Here is a 22800-nt window from a genome sequence, read left to right as displayed (position 1 = left end):
TTACTACCCTCCGCGGCCCACCTTAACCATCTTCCAGCCCTGAGGCAACGAGGGTCATCTAACAATGATCACTTGTGAATCTTGCATGAAACTGTTCTTTTCTTGGAAGGACAGCTGATTGGCAATATTAATTCCACCCGCAACCTTCATCCCCACCCCACCCCCCACTTGTCATGGAACCCAACATATTCACAGGTCCTGGGGAGGACACAGGCGTCTTTGGGATAGAAATCTCCTACCTCCCAGCAACCTTCCACAATAAGAGGCTTTAGTAGGTGTTTTTCTAGAAGATGAAACTAGGGTGGCAGAGAGAGATTTGCTCCTGGCCACACCGCTAATGAGTTGCAGCGCTGAATTCAAAGCCATCCACTTAACAGAAGACCACGGGGGAAGGGAAGGGGAGCAAATGGTTACAAACAGAGAGGGAGGGAGACAAAAGCCATAAGAGACTCTTAAATACAGAGAACAAACTGAGGGTGGTTGGGGCGGTAGGAAAGAGGGGAAAATGGGTGACGGGCATCGAGGAGGGCAGTTGTTGGGATGAGCGCTGGGTGTTGTGTGTAAGCGATGAACCACAGGAATCTACCCCCAAAACATACACTTTACACACTGTATGTTAGCCGATTTTTCCATAAATCATATTTTTAAAAGAAGCTATCCACTAAGCTGAGGATTCCCCTGCAAGTCTTTTTACATCACAGTGCATTCATTTACCAACTAAGAAAAAGTGAGTGTTAATATCAGCATACAGTGTTTTTCCATCTCTTAACTAATTTATCTGACCAGAGGTGGGAACAATTCTTGAAAATCAAATTGCAGTCACCTCTGTTGCTAGCTTTCTCGCATTATCCAAGAAGACTGTATTAACATGCATTCATGACAAGACAGCACATTTCCCTAGCTGACCGCTGTAGCCAGATGAGCCAGGGAACAGATGCTAATGCTCTCCAGGGGCTGCCCCACGCTGACCACGCCATCCACGGCCACTGCTGTGGCCACCTATTATCCCCCTCAGGTAGCTTTAAGAACTCACCGACAAAAATACCCTGAGATCTTGAATCCAAATCTTTGTCACCGATGGTTGGTCTTTTTTAAAAAATTTTTAAAAGTTTATTCATTTTTCAGAGAGAGGGAGAGGAAGACACAGAATCCGACGCAGGCTCCAGGCTCCGAGGTGTCAGCACAGAGCCCGACGCGGGGCTCGAACTCACAGACCGCGAGATCATGACCTGAGCCGAAGTGGGACGCTCAACCGACGGAGTCACCCAGGCGCTCCCCCTTTTTTCTAATGTTTATTCATTTTTGAGAGAGAGAGAGAGAGGGAGAGAGAGACAGTAGAGAGAGAGTGCTCTCTTTCATTGAAGTATTTAATCAGGATTCCATTTCCCCTGGACTGTTCAAGTCACAGAGATAAGATCTGGCTCTGTTGTTGCTGTCGCTTTACAGCCAGATAGCATCTTTACCGTGTGACTTCGAATCTGGTGGACTCACTGAGGTTCGGCTCTGAGTTCGACATTTATTTATCGTCGTCGTGGACCGATTAGCATTGGTTACCACTAGAGTTTATCATCACCACTAGGCCACGGACTGGCGGAACTTCTCTTCCCGGCTGTTAAAGGAAAACTGTTCTTGGATATTTCAAAACAGCTCAAGTTTCCCATTAGAAGCTCTGAAGAGTGTTGGAAGAACCAGCCCCGGGACAGGGATATCTCACGTTCACGCTCGCTGTCCCCTCTGGCCAGTTCTGGAAGCTCACACGCCCCAGGCCTGGAACAGGGAGGAAAAGAAAAAGACGGAAGAGAGAACAGAAAGGAAGGGGGAGAGGGGAGGCAGGAGGAGAGGGATTTCTTTGCAGTTCTTAAATGATGCAAGGGAGACGCGTAGTATTGTGTTATCAGATGAAAATTATTTGAATATTTTTTAGAAAGACAAAGAGAAAATAAAAAGATCCTATTACTGAAAAAAAGAAAAAAAAAGAGGTAGTGAAACACATTACCCCACAGCAGCTCTCGTGTTCTCCTCTGCAAGACACGGGGTGAGGCCCCGTGCGTGATTTAGTTTTGTGGCTGCGACGGCACCCCACGACCGGCTTCCCATTTCACAGGTGGTGGATATGCTGGGAAGGCTTTGAGACAGCCAGAAAACAAAACCGTATGTGCGGCTAAAGCCAGAACCTGTCAGAAGTTCAGCCCCGGTATAAACCTGTAGCCTTGTGCCATTGTACCTCGTAAAGGTGGACAAAGGGGACAGAGTAGGCAAGTATCCTCACATGCTAAAACCTCTGTCCGGTTATTTTTAACTGGTTTATTTGCCCTTTGCTTAGAATAGGGAAGGGTAGAGACGCCTGCAATATTCACTCCTACCACTCGGAGAAAAAGCCTGCTGGTGTCTAAAGAGAATTCTATTGTTTCAGACCTTTCTCAGTCGGTTTACAATCGCCAGTTGCCGTTCAACTCTGCCTTCTGGATTTCAGGGAACACGTTAAGTGGCAAATGCTATCGTGAGTTCCCTCCACTTGGTGAATGCTTGGGGTCCCTCAATTTCTCCACCTGTTTACAGGACCGCTTGTGCTCCAGAGAGACGAGGCTGTTGCTAAGGTAGGAGGCGGCCGTCAGAAACTTCCAGCTTGAGCTATGCTGATTCAATTGCTCTTTGGGGATCTCCGCTCGTCACACAAGGTCACACAGGGGTTCGCTTGATGACTGCGATACGCAGCACCTCCTCACGTGAAATCCCACCCCGCTTCACGGAGCCAGTCCCCGTGCGCATGGTGGTTAACAGCATCCTTGACTTTTAGCACTTCCCCAATAACACTATTAATCAAAGTGCAGATCTATGAAATGAGCCAAGTAGCTATATTTGGCTCTTTTTCATTCAGGAAGATGCTAAAAACAATGCAGAGAACCATTAAAAAAATGAGAGAGACCAAATTATCCACCGTAGAGTAAAAAATCGAATGTAATACTCTTGAATCAGCCTGTGTTTCTTCCAGGGCTCTTCAAGGCTCACTACGGAAGCTTTGCTGCGGATGTACTGCATTTCAAAAACGTGCAACCAATCCTATGAACCGCTCTGTGGCTCATCTCCAAGTCAAACGGGCATGGTCAAGGCTTCCTCACCACTCGTCTCAACCGCCAAGCTCGTGTGCACTGGGGCAGCGACAGCACCTATGGCATCTGGTTTTCAGATAAGCAATAAAGAATGGGTATCCCAGCAAATAAGATCCTCCCTTTGAAGGTTTCACACCGTCTCCTGGAACCTACGACTGCCCGTGGATTCCCTGATAAAGACAGAAAACGCCAGTGGGAGCTGCTGACCCACTGCCCTCGTAGAGCAAAGAGGAAGCACGAAACCGTATTTGAGGATCAATTATTGACTGAAAGCAGCAACTCTGGAAGAGTTAGTAGCCCTTTCTACACTTCTAACACCATGTCCACTCACCAAAATCTGTCCACATATACGGCCAAAGGAAAGGGTGGTTTTCTAGGAGGAAAAACATATTTTGACCTCACTGTATTAGCAAAATATTAACCCCAAGTATAATGTAGAAGATATTGATTTGGTAGCAGTCAAAGGAGGAAAACAATGCATTTTTGCCCCACTGTTACTCAAACATTATCCACAAATATGAAGCATATCATTAGAGAACCTATACTTTGATTTGAAAATAGACTTTCCTTGTTAAAATGGCATCAATCATTAGTAAATACCAGGGTCTGATTTCAGACAATAGTCTTATCATTGAGACAGGCAGCTCTTCTATTTGACTTCGAGTTGACAGACACCACATTCAGATATTTACATACACCCTGCTGTTTTCATGTAGTAAACTCATGCATTTCGAATGTGTGCTTCTCATTGTTTAAAATAATTTTCATTTATGGGAGATGGTCAGATGTGCCCTTTAGACAGTCTGTTCCATGCCTCCTTACTGAACTGCTCTACCAAAGCACCAAACCCTGGAACTTCATGGCCAGAAATCCACAGGTTATGTGCTAAATGTAGTTGGGGGAAAAAAATGTGTGGAGACGAATGTGTCACCCATTTTTTTTCCCTAAAGTGGAACAATCCTAAATCGGGCTATCGTATTTAATCTTGGCGTAGGGAAGCACGTGTAGGGATCGCACTAACAGGAACGGAAGGAGACTCTTTGGGCATTCACCAGTTGGAACTATTTGACTTGGGAACGTAAATGGGCATTTGTTTTTGTAACTTTTGGAAAATAAATAAATGAATAATGAAGTTGATGAAACGGAATATGTTGAGATTCATGCTTTATCCACACCTTAAATGGGAACTACTATGCTATTCCTAACCCAACGGGACAAAGTAGAAGATCCAAAGAGCCTGTTTTTGCTTATTAGAATAACTTATTTATAATTGTTAAATGCAAACTAGTAATGGTACCAAGATCCCAAGGATAGATTACTTTAATCAAATTTAAAATATGCTGACTAAATAGTCTGGCATTTAAACGCGCAGAAAAACAAGAGTTCAATAGAAGGAATAAGGGCAGAATGATGCATTTCTGAGTAAAGGTTTGGTTACTAAGTAGTAAGGATTTGGTAAAAATGGAACCAGGGCCTGAACAAGTTAAGCTGCTAATGTCTGAGACACAGAGTTGTCATGGCTTCCTCTTCGAATTGCAACTCGTTCTCATGAGAAATTGTCATTCCCTGCTCTCTTGAATTCTACCTATTTTGGAAGATGATGTTTTTCAATGAGACTCACGTGTTACACGGGAAACGGAAAGGCTTTTGTTCGACCCTGTTTCCAAGAGCACAGTCATCTATAGCCACAAAGCCAAGAAAATAAAGCACCAAGCAGAATTTAAAAGGAGTACGGACAGTAAGCCCAGACACCCAAGATGATGTCACACCTGGCGCCTGGGTGGCTCAGTTGGTTAAGCATCTGACTCTTGACTTTGGCTCAGGTCATGATCTCACAGTGCATGAGCTATTAGCACAGAGCCTGCTTGGGATTCTCTCTCTCCCTCTCTCTCTGTCTCTCTCAAAATAAACAAACATTTCAAAATAAAACAAAGCCTTGCTACCATTCCCCAGCAACCTACTGCTTAGCAAAAGGTCTTTCTCCAAGACTGCTTCTCTTTTACCCATAAGGCTGGAGAAAAGGCGGGTAGACATCTGCCCACTTTCAGTGGCCTTGGGAGATTTGATTTTCCGTTCTTCACCGGGAGGGCGTTGAAGGAGGAATGACGTCTCCTCTTTGTGCACTTCACTCAGAGCCAGGGGCCTGTCCCTGATTTCCCAGGGGGCCTGCACATGCTCACCCCAAGGGCAAATGTCAACACGCAGTGGGTGCAGATTGACAAGGAAGACCAGACACGGACACGGGCGTAGACCCGCTCGATACGCAGCGCCTCACATACAGCGGCCAGCCAGTGCAAACTGTTAGATGATCAAAGAGGATCACATTAAAAACCAGGAACAAAGGCTCAAGCACAATGACTTCATAAGCTGTGAAGTTATAAAAACGGCATATGCACATTTCGAAGCAAAACAAACCCAGACCGGAAAGCAAATTTGTAAGAAATGCTTGGAATTTTTTTTTTTTTTCTGAAGGACTCTAAAACTAACCCCTGAAGATTAAAAACAACAACAAAAAACAATCGCTACGACATCACTAATGGACAGAGCTAAACCTAATATAGTAATAAAGTATGGGCCATACTTCAATCAAAGGCAATCAAATTTAGGGGGAAATGTATTAGTTTCGGTGGGGCTAGTACTCGTATCACTAATATTCTAGCTATGTAGTCGGACATGTCTAGATATTGCCTTCTAATTAATCTTTTTTTATTTTATTTTTATTTTTTTAAGTTTTTATTATTTTTTATTTCTGAGAGGGTGAGGAGGGGGAGAGAGAGAGGGAAAGCAGGAGAGAATCTCAAGCAGGCTCTGCACTGTCAGCATGGAGCTCGATGCAGGGCTCAGACTCACAAATTGTGAGATCATGACCTGAGCCGTAATCAAGAGTCGGACGCTTAACCGACTGAGCCACCCAAGCACCCCTAATCTTTCTTTTCGGAATCAAAATAGAGCTGAAGTTTTAAATAATAAGTTGTTCAAGAACTAGTATCATGCTTATTTACATATTAAAACAAAAGTCAGAAATTTTGGTTTCAGAAAAATCACATCATGTTTGTTCTACAGTCCAAACACTCCATAAAATCCGCATTTTTATTTATTTTTTAAGTTTACTTATTTATTTTGAGGAAGAGAGAGAGAGAGAGAGAGTGCGAGCAGGGGAGGGGCAGAGAGACAGGGAGACAGAGAATCCCAAACAGACTCCACACTGTCAGCACAGAGCCCAATGTGGGGCTCAAATCCATGAACTGTCACATCGTGACCTGAACTGAAATCGAGAGTCAGATGCTCAACCAACTGAGCCACTCATGCGCCCCAAAATTCCAATTTAAAAAAATTTATCAGAAACATTTTGTATTGTGCATACATGTATTAATAATAAAGATCAGGTTTATTTGTAGAGATAATAAAATTCTATGAATTTATGTAATTCTGTATGTGGTATATTACTTTACAGTTTATAAAGTGTTTTCACAGGTCCTCGGCTACACCCGAGAAAGGAGAATGGAAAAGAGCAAATATTTCTGTGTCCATTTAACAGATAAAGAAATATAGTAGAAATTTTCTGACAGCCCCAAGGAAACACAGCTGTTAAGGACTGATGTTAAAAATACATTTTCACATAAATACAATTAAAACTTCAAAGAATTAAGCTTAAGGCCAGTTATTACATGAATTTCTTTATCAAGTAACACGTGAGAGTTCCCTTTGAAAAAGAAATACTCTAAATGCCATGCATGTTACTTAACACAGATAAGCAAAATAAACATGATCTGGGTTGAGCAACTTTACCACTTCCTAAGGAAAAGCTTTCATCAACTACAAAAAAATGGAAAGGATTGAACCAAAATCAGATCACTAATGTCCCTTTCAGCTCAAACACCCCACAAGTTTATGAATTTATAATTCTCATCGGATAAAGTTAGGGTCTTTTACTTCCGCCAAAACTAGCCCCTTGCCCCTCTGACTACGTATCAACTGCCACTTTGCCACCTAGCAGGTATCAGATTGAGGTATTGTTTTTATCAAAAAAGGGCTTGCACACAGAAAGAAGTCCTCTAGAATGAGAACAGAGAGGGAGACAGGCTGCACGGTTTTGCAATAGGACGGCGAATGTGTTTGAATCAATCGCACAAAGATCTCCTTCCAACCAAACTCCATTCAGTGATTGCAAAGGAGAAGAAAGGCATTTTGTCCATCCTACCCTAACTGAGCCCTGTTCTTTGTCACTCACAAAAATGACTGAGTCGATTTTCTTTCTCATCTATTCGTTCACAAGTGTTAATTTAACACCTACTCAGTGTAGTCCCTCTGCTGTTCGTTGGGGATACAATGGGAAGTAGACAGGCATCCTCACTGTCCTTCCCAATCTTACATCTATTACTTAGAGCTGTGGGCATCTCGTGATGTTCTGGAGTCTAAATGGGCAGAGAGAACAAAATTCAATAGTTGTCAAAGCTTGAAAAAGAAAGGGAAGAGGAGAGCGTGCCAGGCTTTCTTCACACCGCATTATTCCACGTCACTGATCACCAGGAGAAATGTTATAGATCTGTCCTCTAACTGGACAGCATTTGGGAAGCATCAGCTTCTGACTACTTGGTTATTTTAACGGAAAGACTCATCAGTTTGTAGTTTTAAATTATCTTTAAATATTACTGCACACTTTACCTTTTTGTAGTGAATTTATATCATTTTCTAGTTATAAGCTTTGGGAGTAGTAGTCTTTAGCCTTTCTGGGTCACGCCTGGACAGCGCCTGTGCATTAGCACAATGAACTGCGTCCCTGGTGGCCGCTCTCAGAACTTCAGGGAGGGGACAGCAGATCTGTCCAGTGCTGACTATTTCCTCCAAAATTTCTCTCTGACAACAAGGCCCGATGGGGCATCAATGGGGCTCTCATGTTCCCCTCCTCTACCTGTGTCTTACTACGCCTTTCTTTTTTTCTCTCACTAGCGTTTGTCTGTCTTCTGGCATGCTTCTGTCTTCTATTACATACTCTAATTCACTCAACGTACCTTCTCTTCCTGTCTCTTCTTCTTGGCCACGAATACCACTAAATCTCAGGCTGTGTAGGGAGGTAATTCCTAACCACAGAGAACACAGATCATAGTGGTAGATGGTGAGGTCACACAGTGTCTCTAAAGAGATGTCATTTGTAGGGCACCTGGGCGGCTCAGTCAGTTAAGTGTCTGACTTCCGCTCAGGTCATGATCTCACGGTTCATGAGTTTGAGCCCCATGTTGAGCTCTGTGCTGACAACTTGGAGCCTGGAGCCTACTTTGGTTTCTGGGTCTCCCTCTCTCTCTCTCTGCCCTTCCCCTATTTGTGCTCTCTCTCTCCCCCTCTCTCTCAAAAATAAATAAACATCTAAAATAATAAAAAATAAAGAGATGTAACTTGCCCCTGGACAGAAAGAGGTGGGTGCTTCGGGGCATCTTGCCAAGACAGGATGCAAATTACCACCTCCAAACATATGTGCACACTATTTACATCCCAGTGCAGAAACCACAATGGTTAAGAGAATACACTCCATCTTGGGAACAAACAAAAACCTAAGAGCAAAAACACGCATATGGGTGTTGAATACATGGAGAGAATACAAGAAAAATAACATATTTAGAAGGAGAACTTAAAAACTGGAAAATGTATGCAACAATGAAGAAAACATAAGTACAGTTGAAAATAAAGTATTTTCCAGAAACCAAACTCTACCCCGGAAGAGGTAACAGAAAAGCACGTCATAAACTTTCAACACTCTGGTCTCAGAACTGCTCGCTAAACAACGCAGTGATAGACGGTATACAGAATCCACACGGAAGATCCGAGGCCATTGGCGCAAGCGGAGGCAGGCATCGGCTGGGTGTGAACTAGGAGGCACACAATTCTCTTCAAAAATTTGCCTTTCAAAACATGAAAGCATCCTCCTGAAATAATTTAAGAGAAACAGGGCAAGTACGAAGAAAACCCAACAACCATCCTCCTTGTTCCCAAAGAATTAGGGTAAAGCTGCTGCCTCAGTCCCTTGTACTCTGTTTACAATTCCTGAATCACCTTTTCTCTCACCGTATGTCGTCACTGAGCCAGGGAGCCATGCGATGCGTCATCAGCCCGGGGAACATGAACGAGGTTCTCCCATTAATTTTCGTGATACGTACTCATTCCTCTTAAAACGTGGCTCATGGTTAAAACTCTGGATTATTAAGAAAATGCCCCAGGCTCTAACTCAACACATCAGAATATAGGAGATGATTGTCTCCTTACTCGAAGTAAACCATGGAACTTCTGGATCTCTGTTTTCTCCTCTAGGTGTTACATAAAACTAATACGAATTTTCAACAAGCAATAGTCAGACAATGTAGGTTGCACCAGTACGTATATATGTACGTATGTGTGTATATATATATATATATATATATGTGTGTGTGTGTGTATATGTGTGTGTGTGTGTGTGTGTATATACATATATACACACACACACACACATATATATGTATACACACACACATATATATGTATACACACACACACACATATATGTGTATGTATATATATATATATATTCTCATGCTCTATGACAATATCCAGTGATAAGATAAAAAATGCCAAAATGGACTGAAATATTAAAGTTCTTTTTTCTTTATGGAGCACGGTGATAGCATGTACAAACAGAGCCTGCAGAAGAATTTATTCTTATTCCTTGTTTTCTCTCTCGTACTAGTAAATATAACATAAATACGTAATGTGTGTTAAATAATGGTGGTTATTAGACCATTCTTAACACAGAGCTTCTGAAACCCCAGACATTCTTCTCCAAAGGACCTTCTGAAGGGAACAATCCATCTTAGGTATGAAAACGCTGAGTGTGACACCTGATCATTTAATCCTGAGACAGTGGCAAGGGTACAGCCTGGGAAGAGACGGTGAAATACTGTTTCCAAGAAGAGGCAGTGTGCAGAAGTTATTTCTATGTTTGCTTCAAGAGCGAGTTCCCAGCCTTTAGAAAAAGCTAGACCTTCAGTCCTTACAAGTTCATCCCTTCTATGGCTTTCGTCACACAGCAGAAACCTCTCTACTGTTAACTGTGAAATAGGAAAGAGCTTTTTCTGACCGCATCCCTTTTCTGAAGTGGAAATCATTTCCAAAGCAATGGTTTCTTACCTTTGTTTCTGAAAATCTGAAAATGGTCACTTCATCAAAAGCTATGTACTCCCACTACTCTTTAACTTACAATTTTGAAAACATACAAAGTAAGGGACGGTTACGAAAATAGCAGGGTGATCCGCAGTATACCTTTCACTTAGCCTGGCCACTCGCTGACAAAGTGCCACCTGCATCACCACTGTCACTTCCTCCAAGAGTGACACAGCCATTGCTGCTGCCGAACAATTTAAAAAGTAGGTTGCGCACCTGATGCCCGTTTTACCTCGAATCATTCAACGTTATCTCCTGAGAGTAAGGATAGGCTTTGATAGAACCACGGAAAGATGAACAACTTCAGAAAACTAAGATTTTATTAGGAGTGTCTTTGGTTTTAAGAGGTGGTGTCATTAAATTCCAACCTAAGGTCGAAATGTTTTTCCTTCATATAAACCAGTCTCTTCTGACTCCCCATGCCAAGGAACCACACAGGGTAAAAGCTTCTGAGGGCAAGGATGTGTCTTCTGTATTCTCCCCCAGAGCCCCAGGACAGCCTTATACCTAGAACATGCACAGACAGTATTTGCTGACTGCGGGAGTTACTCTTCGACCCATGCTAATGCCTGCCGAGCATCTTGTGTGTCCAGAACAAATATAGGAAGCGATTCTCCACTGTGTTTATTATCAGTAACGTTGACATAACCCATCTCTTTGGGAGATGATGTATTTTTTTTAAAGGATAATACTAAGCATTTTCCCCCCACAGGTAACCCTCAAACATTACCGTAACTCTTGAGTTATTTTTAAACGTGCTGGGCATTTGTGCCACTGGTTTGGGTTTTTAGTATCTCTCCACTATCCCTGGAGAGTTAGTTACCCATGGGTAACACCCAATGATAAGGGCAGTTATTATTCTAGGTTGGTTATGGGACTATTGAATCATGTTATCCTTTTCCCTCCCTTCGCTATCATAAACCAATCAATCAATCAATCAATCAGTCCTCTTTCAAAAGACAAGCAACACTCTCCAAACTGATTTCTATTAAAATTAATTTTTTAATAACTGCTCGGTTTTATCACGACTTCCCCAAATGCTAATTAATTCTAACTCTAAGCTATGTAATTATAATACTTGTGCTGAAATACAAATTATCTGGCGCCCCTGGGGTGAACAAGTTAGAATGTATTTCATGTTCCATTCAGCTATTTCTGAGCCCGTGGAAACAATGGAGCAGCCCCTGGCTGGCACCCCTCCCCCAAGCACTGGCAAGTCCTGCTCCTTCCTCTTTAGCAGGGAGACAGGAGCGGAGCTGACAGCTGGCATCCCGTCAGTTAATGCCCATCTCCGTGGGGCTGGGAGGAACGGTGGCCTGCCAAGTTATTTTTGGCCAGAACCTTCAGGAGCCTTCATTTAGTCCGTGGCCTAAGTGGCCGCGATATACCTGCAGAATGTGAATTGACGTTGCCATGGAAATAGAACAACTCTTCCTGATTCTGTCAAAATCCATCTCTCTCTGTGACCAGGCAGGGGTCAGAAAGGAAAGAAACGCCAGCCCAGGGAGGAAGCAGGAGGAGGGGAGGGTCTCTGCAGCGCCCTACGGTGTTGGAGAAATCCAAATGGCTCTTTCTGCTAAGATACACACACGTTACTGCCTTTAGGGTCCAAATCTCTCTCTCTCTCTCTCTCTCTCTCTCTCTCTTTCATCCCCTCTCTCTCTCTCTTCTCTACTCTCTCCTGTCTCTCTTACTCTCTAACGCTCTCTCTTTCTCCCCCCTCCCTCTCTCTCCCTCTCTCTTTCCTGTTAGCGCTTTTTTCCCCCTAGAACCTAAGACCAACCTTTGCTGGCCTGCCCCATAACATCAACCCAGGTGATAACTAAACCATCCAATTTGAGCATTTCCACGATGCTATTTAATGTTCTGTTTTCAGTCATTTTTTGAGAGAGAGAGAGAGAGAGAGAGAGAGAGAAGGAGGGGAGACAGAGGCAGAGAGGCAGAGAGAGAGAGAGAGAGAGAGAGAGAGAGAGAGAGAGAGAGAGAGAGAGAGAATCTTAAGCAGGCTCAATGCCCAGTGCAGAGCCCCGACTTGGGGCTCGATCCCACAACCATGAGATCACGACCTGAGCCAAAATCAAGAACTGGACCCTCAACCAACTAAGCTACCCAGGCGTCCCTTTGTCTTCGGTGTGGATAGGCATTAGCCCATTCTGTCTGGACCTAAACATAAACGTCACGACTTAAGCAGCTGAAAGGCCGTGGATAGAAGAACAGCAAATAAATACAAGGTAACTCCCCCCTGCCCTCCTCCTGCCTTCGGGTTTACAAAACCTGTCGTTCTGTGGTGGTTCGGGGACCTGCAGCCCTGTGCCGGCCTGAGTCTTAGCTCTTGAGACACAGGAGGGACGCTGGACACGTGCTGCCGGTGCAGTCGGGCTCTCCATTCCCTTGCCACTGGGTACCTGTAGCAGCAGCCGGCTCTTGCTTTCCGGAATCCAGCCCCTTGGTCTCACCTTGAAGCACCTGTTTGGCCCTGCAGGTGGCCCTGAGCCTCAGCTATAGTTCCAGGCTCTGGGTTGATAAACTCTGGTTCACAGAGATACTGGCATTTAATGCAGAGGGAGGGTATGCCCAGAATTTGGTGGGGCAGGTATGTGTACACACACACACACACACACACACACACACACCCTATTGGTTCTATTTTTCTGGAGAACCCTAATATGATACTTGTTTGCTTGAACAACAAACCTAAGCAACAATAACAAACAGGCACCTTTGAAACTTCCATCACCTGGGTAATTTAGATCACGAAGCATGTGCCTTACCCTTCTTGCATTCTCTGGATCCCAACATTTATAGCTCCTGACTCCTAATACCCGTGAATACGTATATTATTTCAGACCTCTCATCTATTTCAAGACATATAACTACTCTGAGCCAATACATTGCCCGAATGGCATTAGCCTTGGCCCTACATTATGCATGCAGTAGATTAGTTCTTCTCAACGCAGGGATAAATTTCCACCAGAAGAAATTCTGTGAGCCACGGACCTATAAACTTCAAGTTAAATTTCAGGGGTGACCTGAAATGCCCACACATCGATACGTGTGTCAGGCTTGCGTGTCGGTAGCTCTGCCTTACTGTAAATATCCTCCTCCTTCTAGAGAAAGTGATGCTCTATAATCATAGCAAGTCAAATGGAGGGTGAGGTTAAACGCAATGCTACTATATTCCAGCAAATACTTTTCCCCTGAAAGTGTGTCAAAATCAAAGATTGCCGTCAACAATTTAAATGTCCTAAATGTATTTACAGTTTTGTACGTTCTTGAGGGGGCAAAACACACAAACAAAAACACCAACAAACTGAGACTGGATGAAGATGGTGTGTATGAAAATCATCACCAATGATTACGTTTGAATTAGCACACGATAACTGAGCTGAAATGGCCCTCGTTTGCTTAGCTTCTAGCAGATTCTAACAAAATCAGACCACAAGAGGCTCTAGAAACACCCTCTCTCTCTGTGGTCTTACAATACTCTTACAACCCTTACTGTACCTAGAATACGGGTTCTCAATGGGGGGCAATTTTGTACTCCAGACGACATTGGGTTAATATATTTGGAGACATTTTTGGTCACAAGTGGGAGTGGGAGAACGGGTGATACTGACATCTAGTGGGTAGAAGCCAGGGATGCTGCTAAGTATCTTGTAAAACGCACAGGACAGCCCCCCTGGCCCGTTAGCAAAGAATTATCTGGCCCCGAATGTCAACAGTGCTCAGGTTGACAAGCGTTCTAGAACAAAACTAGGCATAAAATATGTGTTTTCCATGGGTATGTGTTATAATTAAACTGAAGAGGGAGACAGAACTCTTGATTAAATCGAGGTCGGGACTAGGCAGTTAGTAGATAGAAAACTGGTATAAATTCAAAGTGCAAAATGCATGCACATCTCCTTAGAAGAGCTAAGCAAACAAAGCCCATGTCAGTTCAGTTATCATGTGCTAGCTCAAATCAACAAGAAGGGATAATAGCAATGCAATTTGTTCCACTTGATTATCGTTCATTTTGCTCAACAGGGAAGTCAGATTTGATGTTCACGATCATCAACCACAAATCCTACAAAATGTATTTAATAAGAATGCAATGTAGTTTTCAATGCCTTCATTAATTTAATTTTTCCCCTTTGAAACAATAAACACTGATAACTAAATCTAAGTCACGTTATCTCTTTGGGCTTCAACTCCCCAGTTTTCAAACTGGAGAGTTGTACTTTGTGAGTCTTTTCAAACTGGAGTTCACGGCCCCTTGCTGGTGCATGACAAATATTTTCCCTTGGAAAGGAAACAAAATTGATCACCTGATGTCTATAGTTGGTCGGGGGCAAAACAACTTTCATTTCGTCTCTACATCTTCAGGGGGGCTGTGTATTAGTTCGAAAAGATATGTGCACCCCTATGTTTATTATAGCTTGATTTACAGTAGCCCAGATATGGAAGCAACCCAAATGCCCATCTGTAGATGAACGGATAGAGAAGATGTGGGATACACATGTGCAAGAGAATATCCTCAGCTATAAAAAAGAATGAAATCTTGCCATTTATGACAACATGGACGGACCCAAAGGGTACTATAAAATAAAGACAAATACCATATCATTTCACTTATATGCAGACCCTAAAAACCAAAGCAGGCAACCAACAAACGAAAGACAGAAACAGATTCATAAGTACAGAGAACAAACGTGGCTGCCAAAGGGTAGGGGTACGGGAAGATGGGCAAATTAGGTGGCGGAGATTAAGAAGCACAAACTTCCAGTTTTAAAATAAGTCATGAAGGGGGCGCCTGGGTGGCGCAGTCGGTTAAGCGTCCGACTTCAGCCAGGTCACGATCTCGCGGTCCGGGAGTTCGAGCCCCGCGTCGGGCTCTGGGCTGATGGCTCGGAGCCTGGAGCCTGTTTCCCATTCTGTGTCTCCCTCTCTCTCTGCCCCTCCCCCGTTCATGCTCTGTCTCTCTCTGTCCCAAAAATAAATAAACGTTGAAAAAATAAAATAAAATAAAATAAAATAAAATAAAATAAAATAAAATAAGTCATAAAATAAGGGAACAGAGTCAGTAACGCAAAGAGTGTCTCAAGAATCTGAATAAATGTGAAAGCTTAATCTGATGAAGAGAATTTGGTTTATAACAAAACATGTCACATCTACCTTAAAAAAATTACTAGCGGCAGTTTGGGTCCTTGAGAAAACTGATCACGAACAACTTAAAAGTTAGAATTTTCATGAACAAATTCTCCCAAAGTAAACTTTTTAAAAATTTGGTAATTTTCGACACAAGTAATCAAAAAAAAAAAAATCTAAAATCGGGAAAAGCAACAAAGAGATATTAAAAAACTTTTACTGTTAGTGTGGTTATGGGAGAACACCACACATGAGAATTCTCTTTCTTCCTTTTCTATGTCTTTATTTCTGAACTTCTCCACAATATTACTAGCGCAAAAATACTAATGCAAAGAAGTAACACAATGAGTATTTGTAGAGTGAAGTCTCCCCCCCCCCTTTTCTGCTGTGATTGATTAAGGAATTTACAATGTTAGATTTTGTTAAAGTTTAGATAATTGTAAAAATTGTACTGCGTATGTATTATATATACATATAAATCTTAACGTCTCTTAATATATAAAATCCTAACTCTATGTTAAGATACACATAAATATAAACAATAAAATATAAGCATTTTGTAGAGTTAAGCTTTTCTAGCATTTGGCGGGGGGTGGTGTTGCCATTTATTAATAATCAGTGCAATCTCTTGGTATACAATATGTCAGCTAAACACAGAATTTGGGCCAGCAAACTTACTCATTCATTTTTTATTCAGTTTTTCTGGTCAAAGGTGACTTATTTGGCTCAGGGAAAAAAAAAAAAAACTTCATAGATACCTATGGAATTTAAGCACATTATGTTAATCCACATGACGTTGATACAAGTAATAATGCTCCCGAGATCCCAGAAAAGTTCATGAAAACTTCACAAATAAGAATGTGCACTTCACCACTTGTGTTGGCAGATGGTGTTCCCAAAGTGGATCTTTATTCATGGTGTATTTATTTCATGCAAATATACTCATATAATAGGGCATCCAATAAATATACCTGGGAACATAAAACTAAAGAGCGACGCCATGCCCCCAGGGTTTGAAAGAGTCGGTCTCCCTGTTTTCTGTCTAGCAGAGGGCAGGGGTGCATTTAGAACAGATCAGAATAGATCATTACAGAATGTGGGGCTTTGTGTCACAGGACCCAGACTGCCATGAAACAAACACTATTTGGGTAAGAAGAACATTTATACATTGCTGATAAACTCTTCCGTGAATGCATCAGTGGTTTGCTAAGATATTCAAACAGTCAGTTTTTGGTGGCCTTTGATTTTTTTTTTTTTAATTTTTTTTTTCAACGTTTATTTATTTTTGGGACAGAGAGAGACAGAGCATGAACGGGGGAGGGGCAGAGAGAGAGGGAGACACAGAATCGGAAACAGGCTCCAGGCTCTGAGCCTCAGCCCAGAGCCTGATGCGGGGCTCGAACTCACGGACCGCGAGATCGTGACCTGGCTGAAGTCGGACGCTTAACCGACTGCGCCACCCAGGCGCCCCAAGTGGCCTTTGATTTTTATCACCCAGCCTTCTGCACACCCAACATCATCTTGGATCCCAGCAACTACTGGTGTGATCATCATTTCTTCTTCTCTCCTGTTCTTTCCTGTTTTGCTTACTTGCTCTCCATTTCCACAATGTTCATCCATCCTCTGGGCCCTCAGCCCTGTCGAGCTCACTGCATCTTCCCCCGGCACACTTTGTTCCTCTGGCCTATCCTCTCCCTTTGGGGGCAATGTATTCCGTGGTTGGGATGGCGCCTCGTCCAGCCAAAAAGAGCACGGACTTTAGAGTCGGATTTAGTTCCTGGCTGTGTGGCCTCACAAAGTTCACTTCATGCTGTGAGGCACCTGTGTTCCAGTTCTGGCCAAGAGGGGTCCTACTGCAAACAGCTGCACCCCTGTACCTGAGAGCCTTCTCTCGCCAGCAGTCAGGACAGCGAGCGTTCGGGGGGTCAAAGTCCCCAGGAACAGCTCTCAGCCACAGATACGGCAGGTTCCTTGTCCGTCAGGTATGATCATTCCTTAAGGGTAATCCACCAGGTCTCTCGGGGTTCCCCAGGTGGGACTGAGCCCCCGTTACGAAGGGCAGTAACTCACTGCACAACACTCACGTCGTTGCCTTCTTTCCTTTCCTGTCTCCCTTCCCTAATTCCTTAGGATATTTTCTGGGACTGCCTCTGAAATGAACTGCTTGCACTCAATTTCTTATCTTGGGGTCTCAGGGAAGCCCCATCAGCTGCTCAAATGGGACTGGTTCTAGATGCAGAGCTGTGATGCCCCTACGGCTGATCACGTGGCAGGGACCGTGTGTCTTCAGGAGAGACCCGAATGTGGAGGAGAGGGCAGGATATTGTTCACGCTGCATGTGACTTAGCACAAGGCCAAGCCTTCCAGGGAAGCTCTACTGCCCCAAATGATCTCCACCCCTTTTCCTGGCTTCTTCAGGCCAGGGATGTGAGGGCTACTCATGGGGTCCTGGCCTTATGGACCCTGGTCCTGTGATCAGAATATTAATTAAACAGAATTGTTCCATTGCTCTCCCCTTTCTAGCTATGTAGAGACAAGGCCATCTTCCAGGAGAGGGTTGGGGTGAGGGTTGGCATGGCGGGTGGATGGGATTTGGAGTCCTGGAGATAATGAAAGTAGTCTGAGAACCAGCTAGAAAGCCAGGAACTATGCTGACTGAGACACTCTGGAGAGAACCACAGACAGGGGCTTTGTGTCTCACGATGACCTATATGATGAGGAAGAAGTCACGGTGTGCCAGCCCCCAACCGGGACTTTCAGAGACCTTAAACACCTTCTCTCTCCCTGAACCTTGCTGAGATGCCCCACGGACGAGCCCGGGCTAGGCTGCTGATGACAAGAAGCCAATGGAGCAGTTCCTTCCATCACACCGAAACACAGCGTGGCCATCCCCCAAAGCAGAGCCACCTTGCTGACAAGTGGCTGGACCCAGACTCATGCATGCCCCAGCCCGGGTGAGCCCAGCCCAAACCGCCAACCTGCAAAGGCACCGGCCGAACAGATAGCCCTTGTTTTAAGCCACTGACTTTTGAGGTGGTTTCTTCCACAGCCGTGGGTAACTGAAACGCCCTGGCGCAAATCCAGCGTTTTCATCTAGCAGTGCCGGTTCTGGCTGTCATAGCTACTGGTTCAAAGGAAGCCCGAAGCCACTCTTGCCTCCCAGGGAGGAATCCTGCGTGAAAGCCTGAGACAGGACCCCCGTGTGGGGCTCTCCTTTCTCTCTGAAGAATGCGCCACTCGGAGCTATGAGAACGTGAGAGCAAGCCTCTCGTCCAGACATCCCCGAGATTTCCACGGTGTCCAGTGACACAGGTTTGCGGCCATGCTCCCTCTTTGTGTCCCAAAATATCATGGCCCCATTTTAAAACTCCAAGCCCAAAAGTGATCCTTCAGCACTGGGCTGCTTCAGTGCCAGAGACTACAACAGTCCTCAAAGTCCTCAGGACGATCTGGTAAGTTACCATCGATTTTCGTTCACAAAGCTCTCCATGATGCGCGCGTGGCCAAAGCCACGACTCCCGGGCCACGGTGAACGGTGAATGCTAGCAGGCCGTTCCATGTGGAATTCTCTTCTTTCTCGCATGTGGCTCAAATAAGATGCAAGAGACACAAGGCAAGACTCACCACATGAAGCTAAGGACTAAAGCAGTACATCTAAGAACATCATGGGATCGCTTTGCTATATTAATTCCCGGCCTCTGATATATTGTTACACGTATTTAGAAAATGTAAAATATAAGCATTTTTTTTTTACCAATAGAATATGCATAAACATTTGCTCTGGATTTTCTAGGACAACCCTGGCTTAAAATATCCCTTCCCAGTATTTACCGGATGGTGTTATTCCTTGACCTAAAAGAAAGACGGCTTAGCTATGATCTTCATGTTTAGATACTGTGGGCACCATTGCCCTACGTTACTGATAAATTGTGAGTGTTCGTGCCTCATATTTCTAGTTCCAGGCTCAGTTCCTTAAAGCCAGAGGCTTGAGAAATGCCCTTATGTCTCTCCTCCCCTGCTGCGGGACAGTTATTGTGCCCTTTGCTTTTGCTGAGTTAGTCTCGAGAAATCACCTTGTAAAGCAATGTCTCTGGTTTCAGAATCCAGGAAGACAGCTGGTGTAGCAACAATCAGTCGGGGTGAGTAGCCAGAGAATCCTCATAGGTATGCTTCGAGACATAGTTTACCCTTAGCAATGTCAAGGCTTTCCATCTTGGGCCCCTCTTTTTCAAAGCATGCCATGACACTCACCTTCGGGAAGGTTCCTGAGCGAGTCACCAGAAAGCTTTTACCACACCTTCCAGGGCTAAAAGGCACTGACAAACATCCATCACGAGTTTTGTGTGTTTCTATTACAGAACGTGGTGGGGTTCCTTGGTGGCTGCTAAAATAGTTTGTTTTTTTTTTTTTTTTTTCCTCTTGAATAGGAATTATGTTTGCAGAGATTTTACTCCAAGGTCTAATGTTTGCTTGTGTTGATTAGGAGCAACCTTATCTTAAAAGTCCTGGATCCTTTCAAAGCCTTCCAAAGCCACATGGATCTCCTTAATACTAAGAATTCAGCCGATCAAAGGTTTGTATCCGGACCCTCAGAGACTGGTGGTCATTTCTGTCTGTCAGTGGTTATGTTACAATCATCTCTCTCACATCAGCTCCTACCCAACCCTAATCTTACTGGATGAGAAAGATTCGAGGTAAATTTCTAAGCTCCTTAGCCATTTAGGTATAAAAGGGCTTTAAGAATGTTGCCCGCGTGTCTGAGTTTGGAAGAAATGTTCATAACCACCTTAAAAACCTACCTTGCTTCTTCGAGGGAATATTTTTTTTCACTATAAAATATCAGAGGATTAGGATAACCCTTGGCCATCTCTCCCTCTGGTACCTGTCTTTCTTCTCTTTTATGCAGGAAAAACAAAACAAAACTAAACTAAGAACCTTTATCTACCTAGAAAGCATAGTTACAGGATGCAATAAAGTTTATGGAAACAGGATTGCCATTTTTTATTTGCTACTGCCCCCAGCAATACTTTGAAGAGACAGTTTCTACATTGGAGATATACTGTCTTAACTCTGAGGGTGCTGTTTATTTTCAAGGGATGCCTCACCAACAGGATGAAATAACACACACCAAACTGTTGACAATTGCCCCAGCTCCCTATATAATTGGACCTCGAGAGGGGCTGGACCAAGCAAAAGACACCAACCAGCACCTGGAAACTGTGAAATACAAATTCAGTTCGAAGAAAGAAAACACCATCAGTTCTCCCAATATTGTTTATCTTTTTAGAATAGCCGTCCTTATTCTGGACTTGATCGTCCTCTTCTCTTTAGAATCACACACAGACTTGACCAAGGGTCTCCATCTGACCCTTGTTGGTAAATAAGAGTGTGGTAGAAAACCCTTTCTTGTGGTGGAGAAAGGATTCCCACACTTTTAGGTGACCAGTTGTCTACGATTTATCCATTGGGAAACTCTGATTTCAGGTGATCCCTCTAACTGCTTTTGCACTGAAAGTAAAACCCTTTGACCCATTTTACGCCATGTTAGGAAAATTCTGAATTATCCCACATCCACCCTATAAAAGGACTCAACTGCCTGATTTACAATCGCAAATAACCAATTTTCCTAGAGAAAATGTGTTGTCTCACATACAAAGACAGTCTCCCCTCCACCAAGAAATCCTGGAGATACTTCAAAATCAACCCCTCCAACACCACACTCCTCCTTCTCCACCCGAAACCCACACTTCGCCTGGTTCCCTCCGTGGGGGTTCCCACCCAGTTCCCAGTAAAGAAGTCACCTCGCCCTCCCTCTTTTTCCTTCTCCCTCTCCGTCAGCATCCGTGGTGCCACCAAGTCCATTCCACTCTCTGCCACGTCATCTCTCAGCTCTGCCGGAGTCCTGTCCTCTGTCCTCTGGGTCAGGCTCCTCACAGCTCTCACTTGCATTATGACTCAAGCATCACCCCACTTCGGGAGCTGGCCAGCCCCTTGCTCCCAACCACTTGCTACACCACAGGCACAGTGGAAGTTTATATTGCAAACGTGATTGTGTCTCCCCAGCAGTGACGTGTCTGTGTCTCCTTAACGCCAACAGGACCATTACTGTGGCCCCCGGGACGCTGCAGGGGAAGTGCCTGCTGGCATCCACAGCCTCCCTCTCTGAACCTGATCCGTCCCCTCCCCCACACCTTTCCCCACCTCAAGCACACCACACTCTCTTTCTCCTTCAGGTCCCCTCTGCCTGACACCCTGCCCATGTCCCCATATCTGTCTCACTCCACATCTCCCCCTGTACGTGAGTGTGCCTGCCTTTTCCCACAGGGGACATGCCCACGGGTCCTGACCATTTCTTCTCCTGGCATCAGCACACCTCGTTGTCTCACTGGAGCCTTGCAGGTGTCACCGCCTGCCCTGCAGACAAGGCCTATGTCAGTGTCTCCCACTCTTGGGCTCCATGCCTGGAAGCTTCTGGCTCACGGAGGGGGCTGCTCAGGAAGCGTGGGGCAAACGGAGGACAATGTGGATTCCACCAGAGAATTCCACCAGAATTCCACCAGAACTCCAGGGAGGGCAAGGAAGCAGGCAGAGGTGTCCACCCTGATCCCCGAGCCTTCTCCACCAGAGGGGGCCCCACGCGTGGGAGGAAGCAGGGCTCTGGCCATTAGAACCCGAGCCACGTGGCGGACAGTGCTGGTCCTGCCCCCTCCCTGCCTTCCTTCCAGACAGAAATTCAATGAAACTGATGAACCAACAACAAGGAAGTGCAATTCAGCACCCCACTCAGTCCTCTGCCCCAGTGACTGACGTGGGTGCCACTTGCAGATGGGCACTGGGCTGAGGGAGGGCAAACGTGGAGTCAAGGACATTGGGCCACCAGGCGGCAGAGCTGGGGTCCAACCAGCCCAGACTCCAAAACCCGGCAACTGAAATAGCTACAATCTCTTCAAGATGAGAGGTGCCTGTATGGCTCAGTCGGTCGGGCCTCCAACTCTTGATTTTGGCTCAGGTCATGATCTCACGGCTCATGGGTTTGAGCCCCATATCGGGCTCTGAGCTGACAGTGCAGAGCCTGCTTGGGATTCATTCTCTCTCCCTCTCCCTCTCTCTCTCTCTCTCCCCTTCCTCCCCCCACCCAATAAATAAATAAACATTAAAAAAAAAACAATCAGTTCAAGGTGAACATCTTCAAATACTGGAGAGTTTTTACATTATGTTTTAGTCAACTCTTTTATCCTTTCATTGCTGCCTAAGAAAAAAAGGTCATGTAAATTGAGTGGCTCCAAATAAATGTTGTTTTATATAAAAGAGGTGGTTGTAGACACTTTATATAAAGAAATTCCTTCGGTTCACAACGGTGGGCAACAAGGAGAAT

At 44.5% G+C, this 22800-nt stretch overlaps 1 protein-coding gene and 2 long non-coding RNA genes across 4 annotated transcripts in view; 1 reads left to right on the top strand and 2 right to left on the bottom strand.

The window, feature by feature from the left end:
• DSCAM (DS cell adhesion molecule) overlaps positions 1–22800 on the bottom strand; it is a 706002-nt gene that overhangs the window by 373443 nt on the left and 309759 nt on the right. The gene's annotated exons all lie outside the window — the stretch shown is intronic.
• Positions 12296–21779, top strand: LOC111556343. The gene is made up of 3 exons (XR_006584778.1): positions 12296–12529; positions 19909–19998; positions 20520–21779. It is a non-coding gene; the product is annotated as an uncharacterized LOC111556343 (long non-coding RNA).
• On the bottom strand, positions 19811–21957 carry LOC109503300. Its single transcript, XR_002735776.2, has 2 exons — positions 21773–21957; positions 19811–20642 (listed from the first exon to the last, which is right to left on the bottom strand). It is a non-coding gene; the product is annotated as an uncharacterized LOC109503300 (long non-coding RNA).

The sequence above is a fragment of the Felis catus genome, chromosome C2 (genome assembly GCF_018350175.1).
Source record: "Felis catus isolate Fca126 chromosome C2, F.catus_Fca126_mat1.0, whole genome shotgun sequence".
NCBI classification, from domain to species: domain Eukaryota; kingdom Metazoa; phylum Chordata; class Mammalia; order Carnivora; family Felidae; genus Felis; species Felis catus.
This window is presented reverse-complemented; position numbering and strand designations above follow the sequence as displayed.